This window comes from Mycteria americana, chromosome 4 (assembly GCF_035582795.1).
Source record: "Mycteria americana isolate JAX WOST 10 ecotype Jacksonville Zoo and Gardens chromosome 4, USCA_MyAme_1.0, whole genome shotgun sequence".
In the NCBI taxonomy this organism is placed as follows: domain Eukaryota; kingdom Metazoa; phylum Chordata; class Aves; order Ciconiiformes; family Ciconiidae; genus Mycteria; species Mycteria americana.
The window spans coordinates 17,804,864-17,817,535 of NC_134368.1; positions in this window are offsets into that span (position 1 = coordinate 17,804,864).

Genomic DNA, 12,672 nt, shown 5'->3' on the forward strand with positions numbered 1-12,672 from the left:
ACAGGTATTCTATATGCTACACTAAATCAGGGTACGGGTGTGGAAAAGCTCCTAGGTCACACTTCCATTTTGAAGAGCAGCGAGCGAAGAAGCAAATGAGCAGAAATAAGTATTCCATGGAGATACTAGTCTTGCGATATCAAAGCCCAGCTGTAGGACATGCTGGCTTGTCTCGTGCTTCATTTTTACTTTTCCCTTTGTTTTAATGAAAGGTGCCAGAAAATCCAGAGTTGGTATTTCCACAAAGCAGAATGAATGCTCTGGGCTTTCACCCTGAACTTTCTCTCCCCAGTGCCCATTAGCATGGGGTTAAATAAAATAAGAGCTGCTGGAATAATATGAAAAAGGAGTGATGACAAGCAAAGTATATGGCATATATGATGCAAAAAGAAGTTAAGGACAGTAAGCATAACCGATAAACTTGGAAGCCACAGCCTCAAATCCTGGACAAATATTTATACACATGTATACAAAAGCATATTTTACATAGTTGGCAACCATGAAAGATCTTGTTTTTCAAGTTTCTTGGTTTTTGACCTTTGAATGATCACATGGATCCTTTCCAAGTGGTATATCTACCCCATATAGTTCTTTCCAGAGAAATTTTACTGTTTACACACTCCTAGACTTGTAGAGCATACTTCTGTATCAACTTTGTTTCCTTGGCTGCCTCAGTGGGATGGGAGCCTGCTGGGTATTTCCCTTCAGAATGTGTGAGCAGCATAATAATTAGTACTGGCCAGAAAACAAGCACTGGATTTCATGAAAGTTGGTGAGGTTACTGCATTTTCTTTTCCTCTATACTAAAACTAAACTTTGAAAAATGTTTTGCACAAAAAAACGTACAGCAACCTCGTCGGAAATGATGGTAAGATCCCTCACTGCTAGGTTGTAGCTTACTTGCAAACTCTTCTGTTGCAGCTATTCCATTTTGTATATATTAAACATGTGTCCAGTAAAAAATATTTTCTTCAAAGCCTGATTCATGTGGAATGCATGATTCATTAAACATGGATCTCCCACTCTGCAAATCAGTGCTTTAAACACTATACCCTTGAATGTGGTTTTTTTTTAATTTGTCTAGGACATCCTTTTCTGACATGTGTAAATAGAAAGGCATATCAAAAAAAGGTGAAGGTGATACAGAATAATGAAGCAACCTGTTCCCTCAAACTGTTCTGGAGCTACTCCACAGCTTGTGTCCCCGCTCCACCTCCTTCCCCGCCTTTGTGTGTTTGTATGTAGGGGATCTCTCGGCGCGTTGCCTTCCTCTGTGAGAAAATCAACGCACAAACCCCAGCTATGACTTTGTTTTGTTACAAACCCACCACTTCGGCTGAGAAAGAAATTGGGAACTGCAAAATGCAAAAAGCAGCACTGGCAACAGCAGGAAATTCTTCAGGCAGCAGCAAAGCTTAGGAAGCACCTGTACAGGCGCCAGGCTCTGCAAGCAAAGGGGAAGGAGCAGATGGCCTGACACTCAAGAGAGCCAGCAAGGGAAACAAGCACAGAAATGGGATGAAGAAGCTTGGTCCAAAGAGGGAGAATGTTTTGGACCCTTTGGGATCTTTGTTTGCAATAAACAAAGAAAAAAATCAGTCATTAGTGTCTGTTACCCTGCCTCACACTGAAGAGCACAGTCGGCGCTGTCATGGCTCCAGCTGGCTACAGGCGAGCTCGCACAGCAACAAGCGGAGAAGCACGAGCTAATCAGACAGGCAAGCAGAAAGGAACTAGACTGTGCACGTCTGTGCGGAGAACGGTTAAGGAACAGCCGTTCCCAAGCCCCCCTTCCACGGACATGAGCTTTACATGCACATCCCATCATAATGTTATTAATTTGTAAGGCAGTCAAAACGGTAGCACAGTTTGAAACATCTGAGCTGAAGGACGGATGTCATGACTTCTGAGAAAGATCAGGGTACAGCTATATTCTCTCCAGTAGATCTCGCTGGCTACTTGATCCTACTGAAATAATCTGGCTGTCCATAAATCACGTCGTAGAAACAAGCAGCTTAAAATCTAGTCCTTCCAGTGCCATTTCAGCAGAGCACAACGCTAAGGGAAAAAGCAGGCTGCTAATTTAGGGATTTTAAACTCTCTTGTGGGCCCTGAAAAACACTCATCCCTTATGCTAGCTCTGTAGTCTGCTGTGAAACAATAACATGTAAAAGATTAGAGCGAGTTTTCCATGCAGTGTTTGGTAGGAGTTTCCTGATCAGAAAGGTTTTTAGAAAAATTAACATGTATGTAACTAAAAAAGCCTTTCAAAACATCCCTCAGTCATTACTTGAGAGTACAGAAGAACTTCACAGGACAATAGGCAAACAGCAATAATTTACCATACAAGGCAAACAAACCTTACCTATCCAGGCAATCAGAAAGGTTTGGAAAGCTAATTTACTGATCAGGAAAATTTAGCACTTGCTGATAAAAGATTTCTTCTCCATACTAAAGCACAACGTTTGATGAGAGGAAAAGACACTTGGCTTCCTTTGCATTCACAGTCAATAAAAGATTTCTTCTCCATACTAAAGCACAACGTTTGATGAGAGGAAAAGACACTTGGCTTCCTTTATTTCTCCAGTTGTGATCTCCTATTTGAAAGTAAGGGCATTTGGAAGGACAGAATGCCTTGTATACCAGGCTGATTGTATACCAGGACTCAAGGGAACTGAAGAGTCCACAACCATTTCTGCTTTATCAAATCCCTAATGGAAATCGTTTGAGGGGAAAAAAAAAAAATAGGAATTGATCCTGACACAGCCATGCTGTAACTCTTTACTGCAGCTTCCCTTAATCTCATCTATTTCTTCCAAAAATATTCATCTAAGAGGAAGCATTTCTTAAAATCTTTTGAAAATGATTGGTGGATGGGTATCAGAAACCTTGTAAAAGCCTGAACATCATGACTCTCAGTGAGACACTTCTGTATGCTATAGCAACAAATCTTCCAAAAGAAGATCCAGAAAGTTATCCAGAAAGGATAGTTTCTTCCACTATTTAGAGGGCATTGTAGAGAAAATGGAGCCATACTCTTTTTCAGGGGTGTATAGTGAAAAGACTAGTGGCAATCGTCAAAAAGTGCAGCAAGAGAAATTCTGGCTAAACATTTAAAAAAAAAAAATCACCATGAGGGTGGCTGCCCAGAGAGGTTCTGCATTCTCCATCCGTGGAGGTTTTCAAAACTCCACTGGAGAATGCCCTGAGCAACTTAATCTAACCTTGAAGTTAGCCATGATTCAAGGAAGTGGTAGGACCAGATAACCTGCAGAGGTCCCCTCCAACCTACATTGTTCAGTGATAACTGAGAGTTATCCAAGAATGGCAATTACTAAATGTTTCTTTCTGGAAGGGCCTGTCATACCTAGTACTGTCCCTTTTATTTCATAACGCTAATGCGTAACTGGAAAGACGGCTTTATTTTTATACCATCTTTAGCTGTCCATAGAATTTTAGCATTCAGTCATACTGGGTGCATTTATTTTAAAACCTGATGGCTAACAAGTTTTATCAAGGACATTTACAATTCTAATTTAGGCAGCACAAATAATATTCCACAGCGTGTTGCATTCACAGTCAATTTTAAGCTACCTGGAGATTTGCTGTTATACATAATTGCTTTCAGCTATTGTCTTCAAGGAAAGATTAGCTAGATTTCCATCTGTCTTCAGTCCCCTAAGTCCCAATACCTTTGGAGACCCGTCTGATAAAGGTTCTTTAGTTCTGCTAGTTATTCATTAGAAAGCATGGAGATCTGTCTGCATTCTGTAAATCGTTATCACAAAGTGTGGCTTCAGAGAATCATATAGGTTGGAAGGCACCTCTCAAGAGTAGCTTTGCAGTGATGTAAGCCAGCTTGTCCTTACTATCCTCCGATGCATTTCATCTGGGCACAGGGACTTGTATTGAACCAGGGTGCTTAAATGGTCCCTAACTCAATCTTTCTCTACTATGGGTAATAATTTTCTCCCCAGAACTCCTACCTGGGCACTATAGGCACAAAGACCCTAGGACGCCTGAGAACAGACCTTGCCAGTGAAGAGTGAGTCAAAGAAGGCTTTGAGTCACCTCTGCTTTTTCAGTGTCCTTTTACACTAGGTCACCTACCCCATTGAGCAGTGGCCCATCTTTTCCTTGGTGTTCATCCCACTGTGGATGTGCCTGTGGAAGGTGCCCTTCCACACCTCACCAGTTTTAGCTTCGGTCCAGGTTTGGCTTTCTTAATTCCTACCCTGCGTGTCCATCACACACACAAAGCTGGCCAGGACTCCCCTGGTCCCATAGCTGACCGCTCCGCTGTGCTCTTGCCTTCAGAGACACCCAGGTGCTCTCAGCCAGAGCTGGCCCTTAGAGACCCACTCACACCCTGGCTCCCAGGTCATGTCACCTGCGCGCCGGCTCGTCCAGCTTGATCTCCACTAGCGTTCACACAGTCACTCACACCCCTGCACTCACTCCAGTCACTGGCAGCATGGACACATGGGCCCTCCAACCCATGGTCTGACCCGTTGCTGCGCTCGCCCCCCTGCACACACCCGTGCACACACAGAATGGAGAGCCATCACCCAGGGAAGAGCTGGAAAAGAGTTTAAGAAGACAGGACAGACCACCCTGGTCAGGCACAGGGCATGGCCAGCCAAGCAAACTGACCAGCTAACTATTTACATGTAACTGGCCCTTTTTATTCCTGTACCCCTCTATTTTACCACTCTTATTCTTCCCAAATCACCTAAACCCCTCCTTTGTCTCACCTTTGGTTCTCCCCTTAAACATCCCATAATAAGTCCTGTGTGATCGTGAACTGCTTTTCCCCTGCATCCCACAATATTTCCCACCCCTAGGCAGCAAGCCACTTAGTCTGAAAGGTGATCCAGAGAGCTGCTCCCCATGACTCATGGTGATGGGTACACCTGGACAGTGGGGCTGATGACTCTGCTGCAACAGTCCTGGAGGGACTCGGAGAAGGTTGTTGTTCCACAGGAGTCCTCAATTTTGGTCCTCACCTGCCTTCATGCCCCTGTGCTCTGCCGGGCTTGTGCAGATGGGCCTTTGATGGGTCGATGGCCCCTGTGATGGGCCTGGGAGGAGCCAGGCAGGGTATTATCTGGTCTCCCCCTCCTGCCATTGTCTCTCTGAGCTCCGTTGTGGGCAAGCAGATGAGCTTTATCACATAACCTAACAGTCTGGGCAATGCTTCTACATTCCTCCCAGATAGTCTATCCCTGCTTCTGGTCTCCCACTACACTTTCTTCCAACGTTTAAGCTCGGTCAGAAATTCCTGATTTGTCCAAGCTGGCCTCCTGCCGCAGCTTCAACTTCCTGCCCATCAGGACAGACCACTCTTGCGCTTTGAGGAGATTGTCCTTGAATCAACTTGCTCTCTGGGGCTCCTTTCATCTTCAGTATCCCTCAGGGTCACATCTACCATCACTATCTCTGGAAAAGCCACAGTCGTTCAGTCACAATGTTTCTGTCACACCGAACTCCAGTTCTGTATCTTTTTTCCTTTTTAAGGCCATTTTTCAACATTTCCTAAGTAGTAATTTTTTACTAATTGTCCGTTCTGGTCATAAAATTGCCCATCCTGCTGATTAACATCTAGAAATGGGTCACTAATTCCATGGGGTTTGAGAAAACTACTACTAGATCAATTCATCCCTAACAAAATAGCGAAGCACCACTCCTCCACTGCACCAGGTCACTGAAAGACAACGCAGTCTGTGCTGGTGCCCAGCACCAGCGCATTGGACTGATCTGTCCTTTTGCGTGGACAAAGGGAGGTCGATTTTGCATGGACAAAGACAAACCATAGAAGTGGGGCTGAGGCAGAGAACTGCAGAAGGTGGCAAGAGCAGCTGGGTGTGTGGAGGGGGAATCTTCCTGAGCAACCCAACCAGATCCACCGGGCACTGTCCCATGCCCGTCTAAGCCCATTCCCAGTTGCAGATCTAGCCGGTGATAGACAGATGGACCAGACCGTCCAGTGACTCACACAGCAATGAAATAAATAGCTTTGTGCTGGTGGCCTTAAGACATACTCCACCCCACCCTCCAGCAGTGCTCAAGTATTGTATTTGAGAAAAGGAGGCAAAAGGATGGGGGAGGCAGAAATGACTGGCATGAGCCTGTGCAAGTGCAGGAATGTTTTGTCTTGAATGAAGACTTCTCATTTTAGATGTTGCTTTGTCATGTGCTGCTGTGCTGGCTCTTTCTGACTCTACAGTTCAAAACCGGTGCGTCGGCCTTGTGTTGCAGTCCAGCATTAAGCCCTTCATACGCATGCTGCTTCACATTATTCACACAGAAAGCAGAAACACTACCCTATTTGTTGGATTTTATCTGTATTGTTTTTTCTTTCTTTCCTTATACCCTCAACTTCCCGCACAAGTCTTGAGACAAGAAGCAGCCACACCACATATAGCCAGGAGTGCGTGCAGCGTATTAAAAAGGTCACCGACAAAACTACAAAGCACAGTGGTGACATTTTGTCCTCCCACACTCTCCTCATGTGTGAGAACACATAGGAAAAAATAGTACATTCCGGTCGAGAGAGCAGAATGTGTTATGGAGAGGAGACAGGCATCGTGCTTGTCAGCACGGGCTGATCTAGCACTCTCATTTCCCCACCTAAACCTCTCAGCAGCGCATGAAACAAAATTAATAACTTCCACATGGAAAAACAGGCTGCTTACAAGTGATACAGATGAAAGAGATGGAAAGCCCCCGCAGCCTGTAGTGGGCAAACTGCAAATAATGACTCGCGGGTGCCATTTTACAGGATAATTTCCTGCATTCTGGGTGGGGCAGCTTGAGCCTGTTGCCCTGCAGCCAGGCGGGCCTGCTCTCGCCTGCGGCACTCGGAGGAGGACCTGTGTTTGAAGCAGCCCGGATGACTTTGCAGTTTCAAACCTGCATGCTGTAAGGGGGGTTAACCCCAAAACACACCATCAGCATGGAGCGATGTGCATGCATCCACAGCTAGATGCAGCGATAACGCTGATGGGACACGGTATGTCTCCTACCCAAGTGATAACATGTGCAGCAGCAGGTAATGGCAATGGTCCCTCTGCATACCTCTCCTTCCTAGGATATCTGCTCTTGAGGGTATACTGATCATGAGATCATATCCTTACTTACAGCAAAAGTAAGATTATAGTGGCCATATTCAGAACATCTACAGAGTGCGAAGTCACTTTTATGAAGAATATAGGTATATGGGCTTGAGAATACAATTTCACACCACTTTATATCCTATAATTCTTAAATACAAGGATGCCTAAGACCTAATGGTGTTTCCATTTGGACTGAAAAGTCCCGGGTGCTTAAACATGGGTGTGTTAACAAGTTCAGGTCCATTAGCGACTCAGAGGCAGGCAGCAATTAAGACATTACTGATTTTTCCAACAAATTAGTTCAGGGGCCTCTTCTTACACAAAATTCAGTAGCAATGAATCAAGGCGCACACACACACACACAGCATTTTTATTTCTGAGGACTGTTGCACAACTAATTTATCTACAATTTTTCACGATAATTAGACGAATTCAGGTCTGAAATCTTATAGATCTGAAAAGCTGCAAGTGTCTAAAATAAAAAGGTGAAAATGCAAATACATGCATCTTTAAACCCAGTGGTCAGTTTTACATCTACATTAGTGATTGCTTCGGTGAACTACCTAGACATAGGTCAGGTACAAACTAAGTCACCACTTGAAGGAGGCAACAATTTAATGGAATAGACCAGAGTTACAAGACAAATGAACTAAACCCTCAGCTTCAGCTGCTCAGAGGAAGCAAAGTCCATCTCTACACTTGCCATAGGATTTAATGCAGGGCAGTGCTTTGCCGTATGTCAGCAGAGCCCCGAGCTCTATATACAAACCACACAGGAAAAACAGAAAAGGCTTATGAACTTCCAAACAGCTTCTGTATGCAAAGAGGCAGAGAGAGAAAAGCATGCGATACCCTTTCAAAGAATTGAGAAAATGCTGAAGATATTAAAAAAATTTGCAAAAAATATAATGAAACATTGCAATATCAGATTAGCTGACAAAGGTCTGAAAGCCAATTACCTAGTTAATCAGCTAGATTTTATACTGCACCTGCAGCAAGCGATGGCAGTATACTGTTATTTACCACAACACAGCACTTTGTGTCATTGCTGTTGCAGAGTCATTTGCACCCTTATAAGTGGGAAGATAATTTATCTCCGGCCTGGTTTACAAATGAAAGGAGGCCTATGCAATCGCTTAGTTTGCTTGTCCGTTCCTACATCTGTCAGCTCTTTCCCTCCCAAAAACTTGTGAATTTATTGGCCAATTTCAACCAAAGTCTATTGGACTGGGCTGCAGAACTGATGTTCTTGTTATTTTACTCATACATTTACATCTAATTGGGGGGGGTCTGCCTAGATAAGGTATGTATCGCTGTGAATGGAAGCCACACTGTCCTGTTCTGGGGAGATTAACCCTCCCTAATATCTGATACTCAGACTTTAACATATAAAGAAGCGTTTTGTCATCAGAAGTAATCTTAAAGAATTTACAAGAGAAGAAAATGCAATCAGAGTACAAATTTGTGTCCAGTAACAACAAAATGAGCAAGACAATACCACCATGCTGAAGAAGACAACTGGGTAATGACAACCAGCTGAGAAAAAAAGATTTGGGGTCGGGAAGGGAGTGCTGGTGCTCAGACTGTCTCCAGACAGCTCATCTGATAAACAGGAGCATAACGCAGTCCGTGTTCCCAGCAGTGGATATGGCTTTGCAGAAGACATGAATGGGATGTTTTTCATGTCCTTTAGATGGCTGCCAGTGCAGGCTCAGAGTTAAGGCACCGTTGTCTGTCTGTCAGTCTCTTTGTCCGCCTATAGCTCTAGGGTAGGTTTGGTGGAGGCTGCCACCAGGAAAACACAGAGCAACTTACAGGTTAATTAACTGTCCTATACCCTGCAAGCACTTGGCCCAGAGCACAGCTCTCCAGGAAAGCTCCTGTGGTCACCAGCCAGGGAGCCGAAAGAAAGGAGAGGTGAACGGGATGCCCAGACACTGAGTTACAAATGCGTTTTTCACAGTAGCTGGTGTGTGCGGTTGGATGGCATACAGCTCTTCACGGCTGTCACTTTGTACTAGCTGGTTGTCTTATCCCAGCCCATTTATCATTTTATTTTCAGTGTTCATCTCAAACCTTCTCTAAATGTTATGACAGCATTTACCCTGTGAAATTGGGAAGCAATGAGAAGACCAGAGTAATTTCCAACAAAAGTCAGGAAAGACGTAATTTCTTTAATTATTATAACAGCTTCTGCTCTTTTCAGTTCGAATTCTTTCATTCATAACTTCTGCTGAGAAATGACAGCCAGTAATTACAGGTGTCCACAAGACTGGGAGTAACTAGTGGCACTGTGAATACTGTGGTATCATTGTAATCTAGACATTACATTAAAATGAGTCTTCATGACTCCTAAACTGTGTAGCGTTTGAAGCAGCTTTTTTTTCTATCGTATGGACAAATTCATTGCTAGTATAACTGAGCTCACTTCCATTAAAGGCAGGGGAGTTGCTTCCATTTCTACCAGAGTGCTGGCCACACAGCACACCTGGGCAAGAAATAGAGGCCAGTGAGGTATGACCAAAACACAGACAAACCACACAATCATAAACTATTTCTAACAAACTTTTTACTCACTGAGGAAGAAACATATCCAGATTTTCCTAGAAGCACTGAAAAGATGCACAACATCTATTTTCTTACCTATGTTTGCAGGTCATTGTTGTTTTGGACAGGTTCAGTCCCACCTGCTGCACACCACCTTTTACCAGCAATTTCTGCTGTGAAGGATTCTTTGTGTCCTCATCCATGTTTTGGATGCCAGAACTATCTACATTTGATGGATAGTAAAAAAGAAAAGGATAAATCAAAACTTCTGAGTGATCAGGCCTTGGGAATGGCTGAGCGGTGGTTTGTTATCCCTTGCTGCCTCAAAAATACCATCTGCAGAACTTGCAGGTAGCAGTGAAAAGCTAGCTGCTTTTCTCTTACAATACTCCTAGCAGTACGTATGCAGGCTGATAAATTATACATAATACAGGTCCATTCTTGTAGACGTTGCCTGGTGCAATACATGGTATCAAAGCAGAGGCTAGCAATTACACGCCTGAGGTATTTCTATCTTCCAATCTTTTACACCCACCTTCTAATCACCCCACCCAAAGATTTAGTGTAAATGCTGGCAGAAGAGTGGACACACCTTGATAAGACCAGGATTAGGTTAGATTTGCTATCCTGGAAATTCACATAGCTCAGACGGGTCCAAAAGTTGGCTATCAGTTTACGAAACGGTGCTTTTAAGAACTGTAATTTTCCTTATAGAAGGCAAAAATAACCACTAGCAAAAGAGTTCAAGAAGGATACAGATCCATGAGGCTTCCCTGCAATCTCAGGGGAAATCCTGTTTGCATTTCCTTAGGGTCCTGCTGAGGGTACTGAATTCCTGTGGAATAAAGTCAGTCAGCTTGAAGTTGTCTGCTTGGGAAAACTGCTTAGGAAAGAAGTGAAGTCCAGCTCACTCCACAGACCTAAGGGCATGCAAGACCCTTGTACAACACACTGCTTTCCACCTCCCTTCGGACTTCCTCATTTCACTTTCTCTTCTGTGCTGCCCTCCCGCCGTCCCGTTCAGGGAATACAATTTCATCCCTTCTTCGCTAAGGCACCATTGTCATCTTGCGTACGCCTCTCGTGGAAATACTCTTGGGCCAGAACATTTGCAAGGAGTGAGTTCGTGCTCACATTCATACTGGGAAAGAAACTACCACCTTCTGAACCACTGGGAGTATGTGCTTTTACTGGCTTTTCTGCTGCCCCCTCAACTCTGCTTGTCCTATTTATTCGTCCTGATTAGGCTGCCAAGGCTTGCTGAAAGGAGGCTTGACATTTACTTGTCTTGGACATTCCTTATGTAGTTCGAGGTGTTACAAAATCAGCAGCAAGGACACCTTCCAGAGCCACTGAGTCTGCACTCACCTTATTTATGTATTCTTAATGAGTCAATGTCATATCTGAACAGAAGAAAAAAGTCTTCTCACATCAGGTTACTGAAGAAAAGAGTGTTTTAAAAAAGTTTTAAACTTTTAAATTAACTATTCAATCGTTCAACTCTAGAAGTGACTCTTAGACTTACTGAAGACAGGTATCTTCAATACCTGGAGCAACCAGAGATTACAGTTTTACTGCATAAACTGCTTAGGATAACTAGTTGGTTTTTCTTCCACCATGGCATGCGCTTAGTTAATGAAACTGAAGAGCAGCAAGTTGAAAACATGCAAACAAACATTAAGGGAAAAATAACCCAAATTGAATAATCTCTCTTCTGTATAATAAAAGATCACAAAGTTCAGCTGCGAAAACCTTGCGTTCATATTTACAGGATGATGAAAACAAGGAAGAAATAAAGAAAAATCATCTCAGCCTGCCAAGGCAAAGCCCGCATGCTTACTGAAATGATTAAGGGCGAAAACTTCCTTTATGAGCTAATTTTTACTGAATTGTCTCGTACAGAGCTTCCTTGCAGAACCTGCGGTGGGGACCACTGAGGGGACACAAGCAGTGTCATGAAGAGAGAACACTGTTACCGCTCTTATGCAGAGATGACACTGTTAGGAAGAGATCCAGAATATTTCAGTTGGAAGGGACCTACAACGATCACCTAGGCCAACTGCCTGACCACTTCAGGGCTAGTAGCCCGATATGCCACTGCAGAACTGAAGCTTCAAATTCTGAGTAAAACCCTCCCAAAGTTTGCATCAGTCCTTGGAAAACAGGATCAGAAAAATTCAGATTATGTGCTTATCCTATTGCTTACCAGGGAAGGCTGTGGTCAGAGCACAGCATTCCTCAGGTCTTTCAGAGCTGCTTAGTCCTGACTGAGATGTGTCACAAATGCCCTTTCTCACCGTCAACCAGTTAAAGATGGGTGCTTGGTAAGCGATTATGAACAATTTATGAATAATTTATAGTTAACATTATTCTGATGTTGCACAGCTTCTTTCATTTAGATTTTGAGTCTTATTTTATGTTGGCTTCTGACTACGGAAGTAGAATCGCCCTGTTTGGAGAGGCCAATAATGAACTAACTTCCCTCTTCCAGAGAACACCTAATGCTTCGTTAAATGACTTCACGCAGCCTCAAACGCCCACAATTTACACACTAGTCTTAGAAATTCATGTGACAACTAATCCAAGCCTATCTGCAAGGGAGAGAAACAAAATACCCCATTGTGTGTTGATGAACTACATTTTTATGACTAGTGCGAAGTTCGTAATTGCCTTCGGTAAAGTCGGATTCAACGCCTGTCATTTAGAAACACATTAATTTAGAGAAAACAGGCTGGGGTCACCTGAATTGGGCTTTTACTCACACATTAGCTGGAGCATGTCGCTGCAATGGGATGGTTACTTGAACAAAGGCTTCGCGAGTTTTACGAGTAATTTCCTGAGATTCGCTTCTGTGAGTTATCGCTGATAACTTCGCAAAGCTGAACTCGGGGAGGTCACGGCAAGGTGAGAAACGAAAGGCGAGCAACAGCCAGGCGCTCATCTTCACGTCCGGAGCCCCGGAAAGCCATCGTTTGGCTTTAAAAATGACTGAATTGGCCCGAGCCGGCTG